General features: G+C 40.5%; 1 protein-coding gene across 1 annotated transcript in view; it reads left to right on the top strand.

The window, feature by feature from the left end:
* ARHGAP23 (Rho GTPase activating protein 23) overlaps positions 1-17,977 on the top strand; it is a 1,842,805-nt gene that overhangs the window by 355,653 nt on the left and 1,469,175 nt on the right. The window lies entirely within an intron of this gene.

The following is a 17,977-nucleotide window of genomic DNA, read 5'->3' as shown; positions in this document are numbered from 1 at the left end:
TTAATCATGCTTCCAATCAGACTTTGTGAAACTCTGGTTAAAAAAAATACTCCTCAACACCAGTGAAACCTTATACATACTTTTCAGAACCTGCCAGAATCTGTCAAAGATTGGTCTCCTTATCATTAAGGGCCGAGCTGGGTCCCCTACCTGCCATGTCCCAAACTTCAAGGTTTAGACACTTTTGCTGGATGACAACTTCTCTTTCATGTACCAGATTAGGTTTAGTTATAACCTTGCTAATATTCTACCGAGGCCAGGTGTGTATCACGGGTCGGTGTCTTCATTCCAAGAAGTGCATAAATTCTTCCATCGCTAAACACTCATCTCCTTAAATATATTGCTAATGACTGTAAGACTCTACAAAAGGTAGGTAGGCTCTGAAAAAAAGCAAGGGCATGGATTCTCCTAAATACCATGACATTTAAACTACACTTAAAACAGTGTCTGCCTCTTGCCAACAGGTTAGCCATCACATTCCAGTTTTACCTGTAAGGGAAGTATGATCAAGGGCCCCTCTTCCTTCAAAGGCATAACTTCAGTCTTGTTATTCAGAAAAGATCTTTCAGCATAATTGTTCCAGCTAGTTGGAGCAGCCTTTCTGCACATATTAGAAATTAACTGAATCTTCCCAAATTTAAAGAACATTGAGAGCATCACAGATGTCCACAACAGCAATTGTTTTAAACAGTATAAGTATTTCCTTTTTCCACAAAGTGACTTCAGTTATTTCTCTGGTTAGAACTGATTTACTTTACTTATTAGAACTGTATGTCATGTGTACATCAAACTTGTTTGTACAGACGTGTGTTGAAAAATGTTTTTGCAAAGTGCTTGAAATGTAACCACAGCATGACCTACTGGAAAAGAACAGAAATGTACATGCACTATTGTAACTGTTTAAATGTATATTTTAACAATGGAAACTGGAATACAGGAGGTTAACTTCAGAAAAATAGCTGAAATTGAATTACTTTATGGCAGCAAGTAGACACAATGTCTGTGCTGAGAAGTTTTCTGTATTGTTTGGGAAGTGTTTTATTGTTTTATGACTTCCACCATTTTTTAAAGGTCTGAAAAAAAGCAACTGTCTATATATTTTCACAGGTAGATGCTAAATGTTACCAGCTACTCTCAATGGTTGTTTTGAGCCTGGGAACTAGGAGTCAGGTGACAAGAAATTATGTAATTCTGCAAGCTATCCCAGCAGTAATATTTGAGATATTAATTTAAGAAGTCTCTTAGAGAGAGTCAGCATTCTGTATTCTGTCTTGAACCTGACAAGATCCAGTCACCAAACATCTGCCTTACTCTAAGTAAGTAAGTCTAGGGAACAACATAATTCTCTTAGATATAGTCAGGAATATAGCAACACTTAGCTTAGATATTTTTCCTTATTTATTTGAGACTGTCCTGCAATATTGTTTTAAAAGTTTCCTGTGATTTTGAACTCTGATGTCATTCTAAATATATATTTAATATTGTCTTATTCTTTTATTATTTATTATTAAATATATTTAAACATTTCACAGTGGCTTATCTGTCTAGAGATATTTAAGTTCTGAGAGTACTTGCGTATTTACTTGGTGACACTGTGGGCCACTCCTGATAGCCTTGCCCTTGGTCAAACTACCATTTGTATTGATAGTAGGATTGGAAACCCTTTGTTAAGTCCCTTAAAGTAGCTGATAAGGGTTTCTGGTGTCAGTTCTATCTACCTTATAGTCTGGGCAGAAGGGGACATAGTTACTAAACCTGTGCCAGCCTTTCCCAGGTGTGTGTGTGTGTGTGTGTGTGTGTGTGTGTGTGTGTGTGTGTGTGTGTGTATATGTGTAAAACAAATCTCCAAGAGTATGTGTGTCAGCTACTTGGACAGGGACACGAAGCACTGGTTGGACAGAGAGAGTGTTGGAGGACTTGGCTTAGACCATGGCAAAGGACTGAACTCTATAGCTGTGCCAGTGGGGAGCCTTACTGGGGATCTGGAGAAAGAGGGAGAAACCAGTCCTGGACTGACTGTGGTCTCTGTGTGCTCTTAAGAGAAATTGCACTTGATGCAGCGAGCTGCATCTGGTAAGACTGTGTGTGTACCTGTCATCCTCACAGTGTATGTCCCCTGCTGGTACTAGTAGTGAGGATTGAGAATCCTTGATTACCAGTCAAGTGGTGGCATGTCACAATACCTCCTCCAAATTACTTGTCACTAGTGGTGTACCACAGAGTTCAGTCCTTGAGACTATCCTCTTTGGCATTTATTTTTTTGGAGATCAAAGTTAATGTTAAAGGTTTTGTAGCTGGCCAAGTTTGTAGAAGACAGCAAGCTTGGTGCCATCATAAAATCCCCAGAGGACACCAAGATCCTCCACGAAGGCCTGTCCCAAACAAATAACTGTTCTGAAAACTGTGATGATGGGAGGTATTGCCAGCTATGCCAGGAGAACTAGGGCAGTGCGTGTGTAACATATGCCAGCATAGCTAGCTGGAGTTTTGTAAAGAATTATATGTCATTTGTATATCAAACTGTTTTCTACAGATGCTTGTGTTGAAAATCTATTTGTAAAGCTGCTTGTGTTAAAAATGTACTAACAGTGAGCCCTGCAGGACAGAAAAGTAATACACATGTATGTCAGACTGTATTGTATCTGTTGACATGAATATACTTTAACAGACAATACTGGAAGAGAAGAGGTTAATCTCAGTCCAGCTAATTTTGAAAAATAGTCTGGAATTAAATTACCTGGTTAAGGCCATAAAGACTGTATCTTACAGTTCTGATTGCAGCCAGAGATGAAATATCTGTGAAAACCAGAACTAGGAATCCTACTATATTTTCCTTAGGGGTAAACTAATTGCTACTGTGGCAGGGTGGAAGTTTTAAAATGGTTTTATAGCTTCCAGATGCTATAACATATTTCAGCAAAGCTCTATTGTGTGTATTATGGACCCATATGTACTAGATTCTGGTTCAGTGTCTAGGAAAGGGGGTAATGTGGGAACCAGAGTCAGATGACCAGATTTATGTAATGTCAATCTGTAATCCGGCACTGAAGTGATGTTTTAATACAAGATGAGACAGAAGTCTCAGGGCAGACTGCTTTTGAAACTTGACAAAGAAGAAAGATCACTCAACCACTTAATTTTACCTTGCTTTAGTAAGTAACCAGGGAATAGTAATACTTTAGACTGGTCAGGAAAATATAGTGAGATTATTTAAGTACTGTTTTTCTGTAACTGTGAGAATCTATCCATCTGTGTTATCATAAATAGTCACCCCCCCTACTGTATACTGCTGGTACCCTCCCCGACGACCTAAGTGATCACCTTCTTGCTTATATAGTTAAGCACAAAGCCATTTATCCCCGACAACCCTTACTCAGAAAAATTAGAAACAAAAAAGACTTTGACCCTGCCAAATTCCAACAAGAACTTAACACATGTAACTGGTCTATTCTAAAACACCCCCCCTTAGAGGAGGCAGTTGCCTACTTTAATAACACATTTCTTGGGATCCTAGATTTGCATGCACATGCTCGTTCAAAGAGAACAAAAGCAAAAACTGCACCATGGCTTTCTAAAGAGTCTAGACTCAAAATTACCCACAGAAACAAATTATGGGCTTTATGGCATTCTACTAAAGACCCCCAAGATCAAATTAAATATAGGCAATCTAAGAATGAAACCAAAAAATCCATTTTACAAGACAAAAAAACAATACTACTGCAACTTACAGACAGTAAATCAAAACAACCCTCAGAAGGTTTGGGCAGGATTGAATAATCTACTTCATCCTGGACAAACTTCTACCCCATCCCAGCTGCTACTATTGGTAAACCCCCCGAGGATGTTTCAGATAGTTTTAACTGATTCTTTACTGAGACAATTCAAGCCCTAGCTAGCTAATTACCTCCTAGCTCTCCTGGTCCTGAAAGTACCACCCCTAGAAACCTACTCTTATTCAGCTTCCAACCAGTGGCCACATCACTTATCCGTACCTTGATTAAAAAATTAAAACCCACCACACTCTCTGCTGATCAACTCCCCGCCGAGTACCTTCAAAAATCAGCTGATGCTATTGCCTACCCAGTATCAATACTAATTAATCGAACCATAGCAGAAGGTAGAATTCCCACCATCTGGAAAATATCCTATGCAATCCCACTTCTTAAAGGAGGCAGCTCTACTGAATTCTCCAATTATAGACCAATAGCCATATTCTCCCCACTTGCAAAGATTATGGAAAAATGTATTCACAGACAACTCATGCACCACCTAATCCAGAATCACCTCATGGCAGATACCCAACACGGCTTCCGTCCACACCACAGCATTACTTCAGCCCTACTAGCTTTCACCAACACCATAAACCATAATCGCAAAAACAATCACATATCCTCCACCCTCTTCTTGGATCTTCCAAGGCATTCACCAACTTCTAATACACACCCTGCAAACATTCTGTCTAGATACTATGGCCCTTCAGTGGTTTACATCCTACCTGAATGGGAGACAGCAGGCTGTTCTTTGGCAGAACAAACTCTCTAACCTACTACCCAACACCCTTGGAGGACCACAAGGCTCTATACTAGGGCCCCTGTTGTTTTCCATCTTCATTAACGACCTGTGTACTGTCATCCCAAAAGTCAGCTGTATCCAATACGCTGATGACTCCACCCTGATCTGCTCCGCCACATCTCCAACAGACTTATGGTCTGCTACCCAGTCCACCTTTAACACTATAGAAAACTGGCTTTCTGAATGTCGTTTGATACTAAACCCCCCCCCAAAAAACTAAAATACTGCTATTCTCACTAACACAAAGGTCTCCTGCTTTTACCTTTACCATAAATGCAAATAATGGCACATTAATCTCCCCTGACCCCTCTACAAACTACTAGGTGTCATTATAGATAACAATCTAAAATTCGACATGCATGTAAACCAATCGATCAAAACAATCAGTAAAAAAGTAGGGTTACTTTATAGAATAAAAGACTTCCTAACCCCTCTAGCTAAAATTGTCATAGCTTGCTCTCACCTTCCTTCAACACTTCTGTACACATCCCCTATACTCTCTAATATAAACAAGACTGTACTTAAACTCTCAACCTGCTATAACCACATCGCCAGGTTTGCCACTGGGCTGCCTTTTAGGACACATCATTGCATCAATCTTAAACAGCTTGGGTGGCTTGAACTACCCAGTCTAATTCAGTATAACCAACTGACCATGGCTTATAAAATCATTTATAATCCAGATAATACTCCTGCACTTAAAAAACATATCACCCCCTATCACAATCTGCGACTGCTTAGATCCTCTAACAGACTACTAATTTAGACAAGCAAAATTAACAATAGAACTGGTGACTCTCTCTTTGCAAACTCTGTAGGTAGATCCTGGAACTCACTTCCAGCTGACATTACTTTACTCTCCTCCCTAGGTCAATTTAAAACTAGACTCAAAACAACATCTGGCACCAAACTGGCTATGTCCTTGTATCAATCCTGGCTGGCTCTCTTCTAGAATGTGTAAAATCTATTAATCAGCTACTGTTTAATTTACCCTGGCTTTCGCCAGGGTTTAACTCTAACCTGTGGAACATGTTTATTATTGTTTGCTTACGTACTCTTTTTCAAAATTATAATTGTAACATATTTTTAATGTTTCTGTTCACCTTGGAGCTTTTCTCTCCAGGCCTCGCTGAAAATGGACATGCATCCAGTCGGACTATCCCGGTCAACAAATGTAAATAAATAAATAAATAAATAAATTTTTAATATTTGCTATGACTGAAACTCTGGTGTTTATTGTTAATAAATATTTAGTATTTTTAATGTTCTTTTATTATTTATTATTAAATATATTTAACATTTTCATCATGGCTGGTCTTTTAGAGAATATTTTAACCTTTGAGAGTACTTATATTTATTTGGTGACACTGTGGCCACTTCTGAAAGCCTTACTGCATTGGTCAAACACTACCATTGGAATTAGTATTAATTTTACTCAGTATAATTGGGTACCTTGGTAAGAGCCTTAGAGTAGCTGGCTTTGGAGTGTTCTAGTTGCAGCATCTACCTTAAATTCTGGCCAGATGGAGGTATAGTTGGTAAATCTGTGATAGCATTTCCAGTGTGTGTGTGTGTGTGTGTGTGTGTGTGTCTGTGTGCGTGTTTGTCAAAATCAAATCTTAGAGAGTGTGTGTGTGTCATCTACTTGGGAGGAGGTACACAGAGCACTGGTTTCACAGAAAGGGTGGTGGAGGACATGGCTTGGAACACTTGGCTGAGGACTTAACTCTACAGCTGTGTCAGCTGGGAGTCTTACTGGGGGCTTAGAGAGAGAGAGAGAGAGAGAGAGAGGGAACCCCAGCCCCTGGACTGAGTCTCTTCCCTGTGTACTCTTAAGGGAAATTGTGCTCTGTGCAGACAGCTGCATCTAAAAATACTGTATGTATCTATTTTTGTTCCAAGCGAATGTCCCCCACTGACGTCAGTGTGAGGATTCAGTCTCCTTGATTACTGACCCAGAAGAGGGATGTCACAAAAAAAATGGACTAAAGTTAAATGCCAAGAAATGTATGATCATATCCTTCAGCAAGCATGATTCCTCTTGTAACTATCACACTGACACCACACCTCTCAAAACTGATCTCACAGTTAGAGATCTGGGAACCTACAGTAGATATAAAAAGTGTACATACCCCCTGTTAAAATGCCAGGTTTTTGTGATATAAAAAATTATACCACAATAAATAATTTCAAAACTTTTCCCACCTTTAATGTGACCTATAACCTGCACAATTCAATTGAAAAACAAACAAATCTGTTAGGGGAAAAATATAAAAAATAAAAAATATACAATATGGTGGTTGCATAAGTGTGCACACCCCTAAATGAATGCTTTGTTGAAGCACCTTTTGATTTAATTACAGCATTCAGTCTTCTTGGGTACACACCTGCCATCAATTAAACAGACTCTAATTAACTGCAAATAAAGTTCAACTGTCCTACTAGGACTTTCCTGACATTTAATCAGTTGCCTGCTACAGTAAAAGCCATGATTCACTGAGAGCTTACAAAGCATCAAAGGGATCCCATTGTTGAAAGGTATAAGTTAAGAGAAGGGTACAAAAAAATTCCAGAGCATTGGATATACCATGGAACATAGTGAAGACAGTCATCAAAAAGTGGAGAAAATATGGGACAACAGTGACATTGCAAAGAACTGGACGTCCCTCCAAAACTGAAGAAAAAACAAGACAAAAACTGGTCAGGGAGGCTGCCAAGAGACCTACAGCAAAACGTAAGGAGCTGCAGGAATCTCTGGTAAGTACTGGCTGTGTACTACATGTGACAACAGTCTCCCGTATTCTACATATGTATGGGCTACGGGGTAGGGTTGCAAGACGGAAGCCTTTTCTTACACAGAAAAACATCCAGGCCCAGCTAAAATTTGCAAAACAGTACATCAAGTCTCTCAAAAGCATGTGGGAAAATGTGTTATGGTTTGATGAGACCAAGGATAAACTTTTTGGCACCAATTCCAAAAAGTATATTTGGCGCAAAAACAACACTTTGCATCACCAAAAGAACACCATCCCCACGGTGGAGCATTGTGGTGACAGTATCATGCTTTGGGGTTGCTTTCCTTCAGCTGGAACTGGGGCTTTAGTCAAGGTGGAGGGAATTATGAACAGTTCCAAATACCAGTCACTTTTAGCCCAAAACCTTCAGGTGTCTGCTAGAAAGCTGAAGATGAAGAGGAATTTCACCTTTCAGCATGACAATGACCCTAAGCATACATCCAAATCAACAAAAGAATGGCTTCACCCTAAGAAAATTAAAGTTTTGGAATGGCCCAGCCAGAGCCCAGACCTCACGAGGGCTGCACACAAGAGGTGCCCTTGCAATCTGACAGATATGGAGCCCTTTTGCAAGGAAGAGTGGGCAAATATTGCCAAGTCAAGATGTGCTATGCTGATAGACTCCTACCCAAGAAGACTGAATGCTGTAATTAAATCAAAAGGTGCTTCAACAAAGTATCAGTTTAAGGGTGTGCACACTTATGCAACCAGCTTATTGTACATTTTTAAATTTTCATATTTTTCCCCTAACAGATTTGTTTGTTTTGCAATTGAATTTTACAGGTTATAGGTCACATTAAAGGTGGGAAAAGATTTCAAATTATTTATTGTGGTCTCATTTTTTTATATCACAAAAACCTGGCATTTTAACGGGTGTGTACACTTTTTATATCCACTGTATGTTTTTAATTAACTGTTGAAAGGAAGTCTTTTTTCATTGGGCAGCTTAAAGGTACTGTGCTCAAATCCAGGAATATAATTATCCTACTGTACTCGGCACTGATTAGGCTGATCATTGAATATAACACCCCTTTCGGTATGCACCTGTCAAAACATTTGTCACATCTGGAATGACCACAATAATTTCTCATTAAAAAAAAAAAGAAAGAGAGAGATGGTAAACTGAGGCCCCATCTGCCTGGCGTTGGTGGTAGTTCAGGTGGATGTAAAAGATTCCACGGCACCTATCAGAAAGAGTAGGGGTTCTTATTAAAATTCAAAAAATACAATATATATAAATTCTGTATACAAATATCAGAGCTCATTTATAATTATTTACAACTACGTATAAGTAATTCACACAGTCTCAAAATCTTTAGACTTTCAAATTCCCTCACTCTTTTTTCCACAACCAAAAATCTTATTTTCCTCACAATTTCTGACAATACCCATTTCCCATTACATTTTATTTTATTCATTCTTTCATTCCAGATAATCCACACTGTATAAAACAATTTTTCATCTAATTTATCTACATTATTTCATTTCATATTTTCATAGTATCCGTATTCTATGTCCATATTTATATAACTAACATTTTTCAATCCTTTTAAACATTTTTTGTCACATATTTCTTTCCATAATTGATTTACTCTTTTATATTTCAGAAAAAAACACATTCAGTGGTCTCTAATTCCCCACAATATATATATATATATATATATATATATATATATATATATATATATATACTGATTCTATCTTTTATTCTTTTATATGGCATATTTGCCTTGACTGGAAGCCTATTTATAAACAACCTCTACAAAAAAATCTGTACATTTTACACATTTTTTGCATGTTTTCATTCTTGTTTTTACAGCTTTCACTTTTTTATCTCCTAAATGCTTCCAAAGGTAAATATAATACAATTTTCCCATTATATTTTCATACCATCTTTTCCTATTCTTTTCTGTTTCTTAAATCAATCTTCCATAGTAATATTTTCTCTTGATTTAGTTTGATAGGTTCATAGGTAAGTACTAGGCTATCTGCCCAAGGGCATCTATAAGCCTAGCCAGAATGTGTTGACTTTCGCCGCCCCCTTAGATTAGATCCCTGTGCCTCTGGCCAGCAGAGCCATTAGTTCCCTGTGCCTCTGTCCAGCAGAGCCACTGCAGTGTTCCCTGGGGTAAAGTTTCCCATCCACTCGTCAAGGTTTCTCTTGAAGAGTGTTAGTGAGGGGCTCTGCCTAATGTAGATTGGAATCCTGTTCCAAAGCATGGGGAGTCTCTGGAACAGGAATCTATTCCTCCAGCATGTCCTGTTTATCGTTGTGGTGAGGTTTAGATCCCTAGAGCATGTGGCTCTCGGGGATTTGTTTTTTTTAGGTGGAGCATGTCCATCAATTCTGGGTTGGACATGGCCTTGTATGTCAGGCAGAGATCACATCTGAGTAAGCGGTATGCAACCGAGTACAGCTGGAGTTTCTTCAGTCGGACTGCATAGGGCATCTGTTTGAGGCTAGTAATCCTCTTGGTGAAGTACTTCTGTGGTCTTTCCAGCTGCTGCAGGTGTCTTGTAAGGTACATCCCAAATGGGGCGTTATACTGTATGATAGGTCTGATGAGTGATGAGTAGAGAGGCACAATAACCTCTTTTGTTCTAGATGTGAACACTTTTGTGATTAGGTGGGCCACATAGAAGGATTTTCTAACCACCTTGGCAATATGATTATCAAAACAGAGATTACTATCTACTTGCGTCCCCAGATCCCTTAGTCCCTTATTACATTTTCTGTATTTAGGTGACTACCATGTATGTAGTAGCTCACGGGTACTTTGTTTTTTTCCAAATGGGATGACTATGCATTTTATGGCATTTAGCTTGAGGGCATGATTTTGACACCAGGTATCCATCTCAGTGAGACCTTTCTGGAGGATGTCTCTATCAGCCGGAGAGTCAGTTATGGCCCCCAGTATACAGTCATCTGCAAACTTGGTCAGCCATAGTCCTCCTGTGCTTGCCTGTACCTCTGAGAAGTATATACCAAACAGGAGGGGTCCCAGAACTGAGCCCTGGGGGACACTACTTGTAACCGGTTTAGAGTCGGACCTAGAGCCTGCAACTCTCACCATGTGGGTTCTATCCGTGAGCCAGTTGGTCTCTTGACATAGGGGTTTATGTTCAGGCTGGTGAGCTTGTCTATAATACCAGAATGGGGAATGGTGTTGAAAGCCTTTGTGAGGTCTAGGTAGGCTGTGTGGACCTCCTTTCCCTCATCTAAAGCCTTGGTAACTGTCTCAAAGAAGTCCACCAGGTTTAGGAGGCATGATATGCCCTTAACAAAGCCAAACTGGGTAGGGTCCAATGTTTGGAGGTTCCCAATGTCTCTGTTAATGAGTTCCATGATGATGCGCTCCATAGCCTTGCAGACCAGGCTTGTCAGGCTTATAGGGCGATAGTTCCCAGGGTCCGTTGTGGCTCCACTTTTGTGGAGTGGGATAACTATTGCTGTGCACCACTCTATGGGTACATAGCCTGTAGAGATGCTGAATTTGAACAGTGTGTTTAGGTGAGGGGTTAGTTCATTTTGGAGCTCGTGTAAGACACAGCCTGGGACACCGCCTGATCCCATTGAAGCTGTGTTTTTGGCTTTGGATAGGGCTGTTTTAACCTGTGTGTCAGTGATTGCTGGGGATCTACATTCTTCTGGTATGGCTATGGGCCCTTTAGGGGGTGAGAGGGAGGTGAAGTTTGCACTAAACCTGTCTGCCAGAATGTTGGCAATATCAGTCAGTTCAGTGTATTTTGTGCCATTCTGCACTAACAGAGCAGATCTGAGAGTTTCCACTTAGGTTCTTGACATACCTAAAGAATGTTTTGTGATTATCTTTGGAGTCCTTAGCAATTTTTCTTTTGAAGCTAGCCTTGGATGATTTTATGAGGGATCGTAGTTTCTTGCTGATACTGATCAGGGATGTCTTTCCTTCTTGGGATTTTACTCTTTTCTATACTAGTTTCCTCCTTCTATTGTATAGCTTATTTATGGCTGGGGTCCACCAGACTGGCTTCCTTTTCTTGGAAGAGTGAGTATTAGTTTAGCTTGGGATAGCACAATCCATGCATTCTTGCAGGTGTCATAGAATGCCTTTGTAAGGGATTCTGCAGCTTGGACAGCGTTGTCCTTTAGCATGGGGGCTGTGAACCTTTCCACCTCGGTCTTAAATAACGTGAAATTTGCTTTTGAAAAGTTTTTCACAGTGGTTTCCTTGATTGGGGGTGGGATCAGAATGTGGATATCCAGAGTGATTGATGGCCTGATCTAACCAGCAAGGGGTTGACCTCCGGTGTAAAACACCAGTCGCCCATGTTGGTGATGACCAGGTCCAATATGTTGTCACCTCTGGTGGGGGTGTTGACCAGTTGATCCAGGGCATTCGAGTTTATAAATTCTAGGAAGCATTGGGCAAGGGAGTTAGTACTTCAGTAGTTCTCCCAGTTAATGTTTGGGTAATTGAAATCATCCAATTTTAGGGTGTTTGGTAGGACCTTCATATTTTCCAGTGTCTCCAGAAACAGGGAATGGGGGTCCTGGGTCATGGTGGGTGATCTGTAGCAAGTCACAATTTGAATTGCAAGTTTGCCCATTGTTAGTTGCACATGGATGATCTCTGAGGCATTGTGCTGTGCCACTAACCTGGAGGTGTGGGTATCCTTGATGAATATGGATACACCCCCACCTTTTGTGTTTCAGTTTGGGTTCTATGGCCGAAAAGTATGGTATGAGTTATAGCCTGGTAGTGCTGGGGTGCTCTCTGGAGCCTTAAACCAGGTTTCTGTTACTGCACAGATATCGATGTTCTCCATACTGAGGAGGGCCTCGAGTGCATGCATTTTGAGGTTTAGACTCCTGGCGTTGAGTAGCATTACCCACAGATTTTGGTTACTTGTGCTATTTATAGTGGTGTGTTTGTCTTTTGGGCCTTGCCTAAAAAAGGCACTATGGGGGCGGCAAAAGCCTTGGCCAGTATTCAAAAGCCTAAGGGTGACAGGTGCAAGCCATCTCTTGCGAAGCAACGTGGCTTGTCAAGCATGTCATCCCAGGTGGACAGATACTGGATCCCCTTTGAATGACACCAGAAACTTAGCCAATTGTTGAAATTGATCATTTTTTCTTTATACTGTGGCATCATTCTTGGTGAGGGCAGGATGCTACTCAGGGTCAGGGTCATACCAACCTGGGCTATGTGATCAGAGTGCTCTTCCATGTCTCTTTTCATGTAATCCAGGGAGGTACGTCTCAGGTCATTCACACCAACTGGTATAAGTGATGCCTTTACTTCTTTTTAAACATTTAAGGTTTTCCCATATTGATTTATATTTTTCCTCTATAATCCTTATTAACAATTGCCATTATTCCTATATTCCTGTCATTTTTTTATATACATTTAATTAGGCTATGTATACAGTTGGGTTTACTAAACCCAAACCTCATTCCTTTTTGGTAAGATAAAGAATTTATCTTTTAATAGGGTTCAATCTAGATCCCCATATAAATGTAAATAACACATTCAATAGTTATTTTTCACATTCTGGTGGTATCATAAATACACTCACTAGATGTGCCAGCTTACCTAATATTACTGAATTAATTTAACATGCTTTTTTCCCATATGTAAGTTTAAATGCCAAATTCTGGAACACCCTTCCCCACCCTATTACAAAAAACCCCCAACATTCATGATTTCGAACTCCTCCTGAAGCAACATCTGGCAAAACACTTTCTCTGCTCCTGCCTTACTCCAGGGTAGACTTCCTACTACTCCCTTACTATGACCCTAAACCAGCTCTTTTTCACAGCTACAGTTATTTACTGCTATATATTAACTTCATCTCAGTAATCACTTCTAGCTAGTAAAATACACATATACTGATTGACAGATAACAGTTATGGAGGATTCTTTTGCCCTCTGTTATCTAACGCTATCACACTTTTCTCACTATTCAGTCATGAGGTTTAACTTTCATCAATGGCAGGGCCAGTTTTGATATTCTGTAAATATTGATATGTACTTAATTACGTTTTCATATTGCTTTTTGCTTTTGTAGCTTTGGACTATGCTAATCTAACTGTGTGTTCAATTTGATTGTTAAATTCTGTCTTGTATGTATGGAGCTTTTCTCCCTGGGCCTCCGCTGAAAAAGGGCCTCTGGCCCAGTCAGACATCTCCCGGTAAACGGATGAAATAAATAAAATAAATAAATGTTCTCCAGAATATAGAAGTACTTTATTTTCAATATCATATCATTCAGTTGTGTCACTCTCTGTTGTTCAGTACCAAACCTTATTCCCAGAGTTTCTATTTCTTCTTTACTAAACTGGACACCTCTTATTTTTACAGTGAACCCCAGTCCTTTACTCTTTTCTTCATTAATACTTAACCCTAACACCTTTACCTCTTTGTCACATGTTTTAATGGCTGTACTCTAACATACCTCTCAACCGTACCGAATTCCAGGGAATTTCCCAGTTTCAAGGCAAAAATATTCGGAAGCCACGACTTCCCAAGTGGCCCCTTCAAGTCACGATTTTTTTTTATTTATTTATTTATTTTAATAATGTTGATGTCATCTCGCATCTGTTCCTCATAAAATTAGTGATTTTCTGATTTATTTTAGACTTTGTCCATATTTCTTGTGTTAAGAGGTTGAGATGTATGCCTAGAACTCGTGCGTTAACTTCTTACTCCTAACTTCTGCCGCTGCAATACAAGGCAAAATTTAGTTAGCAGAGTGAAAAATAGTGACTTGTTCTTCATTGCTGGCAGGCAAAAATGGGCTTTCTAGTTTGCGTCTTACTTCTGACCTTCATAAAAGGATAAATGACTTCAATTAACATATTTAAGTAAAAGCTGTAGAAGTGACATAGGAAAGTAAACTTTGTATAGTTTGCATTGTAATGGGAAAGGGGGAAAGATTGTTGGGTTGAAGGTACTAAGATGACGACTCCAAAATGTTGCCTGTGGGGTAGGGGTTGTAGATTGTTAGTTGGAGTGAGGACTAAAAGTTAAACTCTAGCTGTTTTAGAGAATGTTTGCAAAAGCGGAGTACAAGTTCTCAGACAATTCAGTTTAACTACTTATCTGTCTGAGTGAATGGCAGGAGGTCCAGGCAGTGGGGCTTGAACAGCCAATAAATAAGAATCACGCTTAGGTGATGCAGGCTGAATCTAGGTTCTTACAGAAAAGTCCCTTGCACCAGCAACAAGGTGGCGAGGCACTCCGTTTATTTGTATTGTGTTTTAGCTTACCGACAGGTCTGCGTTTTCCTTACAGATTTGTTTGACTTTGATGAATTTAACAAAGCTTTACTCTGCCTCTTGGATGAGCAAGTAGCCAGAGCCCTTGTTGGCTGCAGTTGAAAACAGGTGTGGGGGCGTCTTCCAACGCCAGTAGTTGCACTGCCTTTTGGCATTCTGTGTAAAGATATTTTATCCGGGGTGCAGATCGGTTTAAAAAAAAATCAGCTGTTTATATATTATGCATTTTCCTTTGTTAGCCCGATTTCCTGTACAGAAAGACATTCCTGTAATTGATACTACCGGGAAACACATTACATAGTTTCTTCTTCTTGGCAAAAATAAACTGGCTTTGATGTTTTGTTTACATAAGCTTCTTTTTAATACAACGACAAATTGAACTCTCTTCTAATCCCATCCCCGGTATCATTTTTTCCCTTTACACTATTATTATGGCATGTATTATCGGGACTATGACATTGGTAAATTCAACATCCCATCCCCTCAGTGTCATTTAGTAGAAAAAATGATGATGGTTAGCTCCTGCGTGTTCAAACAATTTATTAGAAAAATTATAATGATTGAGAACATGCAGGAGAGGAGTAATACAGAACAGTTTGTAAATAAAAACCTCATTATACCAAAATGGACAGCAAATCAGAATTTCTGGAAGAGCCACCATACCTCTTCACTTATTTGCAGAAGAACCTGTCCATACTCCTTCCTTTTACTGTTACCGATACCAATCTATAAATACTGTGACACACACTTTTGCCATTAATAAAATAACAAGATGGTCAGGGCTTACAATATTATATTACATTCCTATTTTATATATATTCTACAGAAATCATTTGGGGTGTTGGAAGTAAATTAGAAGTTATGTACCTACCATAACGTTCCATGTTAGTTGTCTTCTCTCGCCTTCTTTCTTGCTGAATGGGTTCGGAGCCGATCCTCGGCTCCGACTCGGCACTTGCTTAGCTTGAGAACTCCTTTTACCAGCTCGAGGCAACCCTATATCCCATGATGCAAGGCGGGACTACCTCAAATCTCGTTTGGTAGCTACAATACCCTGCTAATAAAACTATTCCCAAAGGAAGAGCAAAGACTAACCTAGTAGAACTAGGAAAACAAGTTCTCAATAAATAGACTCTTCTGTTGAAGACTCAGGAGAGAAAAAACCTGAGAAAGAGAAGCCCTTCAACATCTGTCCAGGCCAGGGGGAAGGAGGGAGGGACGCAAGAAAGAAGGCGAGAGAAGACAACTAACATGGAACGTTATGGTAGGTACATAACTTCTAAATGTTAAGTTGTCAATCTCGCCTTCATTCTTGCTGAATGGGACCGCGTCCCTAGCACCTGTATCCTGGGTGGCTCAATGGAACAGACTCTTGAGAACTGTGGAACCAAAACTGGCTCTGTCCCTGGAGGCCAAATCTAATTTGTAATGAGAGACAAAGGTATGAGGAGTGGCCCAAGTAGCTGCTGCACAAATGGTATCAATTGGTAGCCTATCTTGAAAGGCTGTAGAAGTGGATAGGCTCCTGGTTGAGTGTGCCTTCGGTTTAGAGGGTAGTTGCTTGCCTCTGAGCGAATACACGTAAGAAATGGTGGAAGATAACCATCTGGATAAGGTCACTTTAGATACTGGGAGACCTTTCCTGTTTTCTGCATAGGAGACAAATAATTGGTCTGATTTCCTGAATTGTTTAGTTCTATGCAAATAATACCTGAGCTGACGATGGACATCCAAAAATGAAGCTTTTGTTCAGCTCTGTCAGAATAATTCGGGAAAAACTGGTAAATCGATGGATTGATTAATATTAGTTTGAGAAACAACTTGGGGAGGAAAGATGGATTTGTTCTCAAGGATACCCTGTCCTTGTGAAAAACCAAGTAAGGGGAACGGATGCATAGAGCTTGAATCTCGGATACCCTTCTTGCTGAAGTGACAGCCAGTAAGAAAATAGTTTTCCAGGTCAATAACTTCAAGGAGCATGAAGCAGACGGTTCGAAGGGTGGTAAAATCAAGGATGCTAACAATATATTCAGATCCCATTGTGGAGGAGGATGTTTTATTGGAGGCTTAAGGAGAAAGACTCCTCTCAAAAAAGCTTTGCATAGTCTATGTGACATAATGTTATGATCTTGCAAGCCAACATGATATTTGGAAATAGCCAATTGAACTTTGACTGTTGATGAAGAAGATCCTGACTGAAAAACTTCAGCCAGAAAATCTAAAACAGAATGCACAGGTGCAGTAAAGGGATCAATGTGCCTGGAGTTTGCCCAAAGGGAAAAACGTTGCCACTTGCTAGCATAAACCGTTCTGGTGGACGACTTCAAAGAAGCTATCAAGATATCTCTGACAGGATCAGAGATCATAGGAAGCCTGGCTAGGGAAGGAAGTGGAGCAACCAAGCAGTGAGGTTGAGAGAACGAATGGCCCGGTGCTGTTGACCCGTTTGGTGGATCAGAAGATCCGGAACTGCGTCGAGATGCCAAGGCTGCACCAGGAGATGACGATGCAGAGTCGGAAACCAAATTTGTCAAGGCCAGTAAGGGGCAATGAGAATCAACTTGGCCCTCAAAACGGTAGCTTTCTGAATGACCTGTGGAATTAAGGGGAAAGGAGGAAAGGCGTACAGAAGTCCCCGGGGCCAATCCTGGGTTAGAGAGTCTCTCAGGGGTTGGCCTGGTAGGGGAAAGAGGGTGAAGAAGTCAGGGCATTTGTTGTTTTGGGGTGTAGCAAAAAGATCGCAACAAGGGGTGCCCCACTTCAGAAATATCTCGTCTACTATTGATTGATTGAGAGACCACTCGTGAGGCATGAGAATGGCTCTGCTCAGCCTGTCCGCTAAGAGGTTGGATCTGCCGGGGATGTGCGTTGCTATCAGAAACCGATGAGAGGAGATTGCCCATTGCCAAAGTCTGAGAGCTTCTCGACACAAAGGATAGGACCTGGTCCCGCCCTGCTTGTTGATGTACCAGACCACAGACATGTTGTCCGTTTGAACTGCAATAGTCCCCGTGGGAAGAAAGTCGTTGAGGGCTTGCAACGTTAAAAGCACCGCTCTCATCTCCAGGACATTTATGTGCAGATGGTATTCTATGGGTTGCCACGTCCCGTGGACCATCCTGCCCTGATAATGCCCCCCCCCACCCGATCAGGGAGGCATCCGCAGTGACTGTGGCAACCAGAGGAGGGGGAACAAATGGTCGGCCCTGATGAAGAAGAGGGGAAGATATCCACCAGGTTAGATGAGTCCTGCACGATTTTGTCACTAAGATTTCGTGTCTCATAGGAAGGCTCTGGAACGACCACTGAGTGAATAACATCCACTGCAGAAGACGCATGTGGAAGCGAGCCA

Source organism: Protopterus annectens, chromosome 13.part0, assembly GCF_019279795.1.
Source record: "Protopterus annectens isolate FY-2018-M chromosome 13.part0, PAN1.0, whole genome shotgun sequence".
NCBI classification, from domain to species: Eukaryota; Metazoa; Chordata; order Ceratodontiformes; family Protopteridae; genus Protopterus; species Protopterus annectens.
This window is presented reverse-complemented; position numbering and strand designations above follow the sequence as displayed.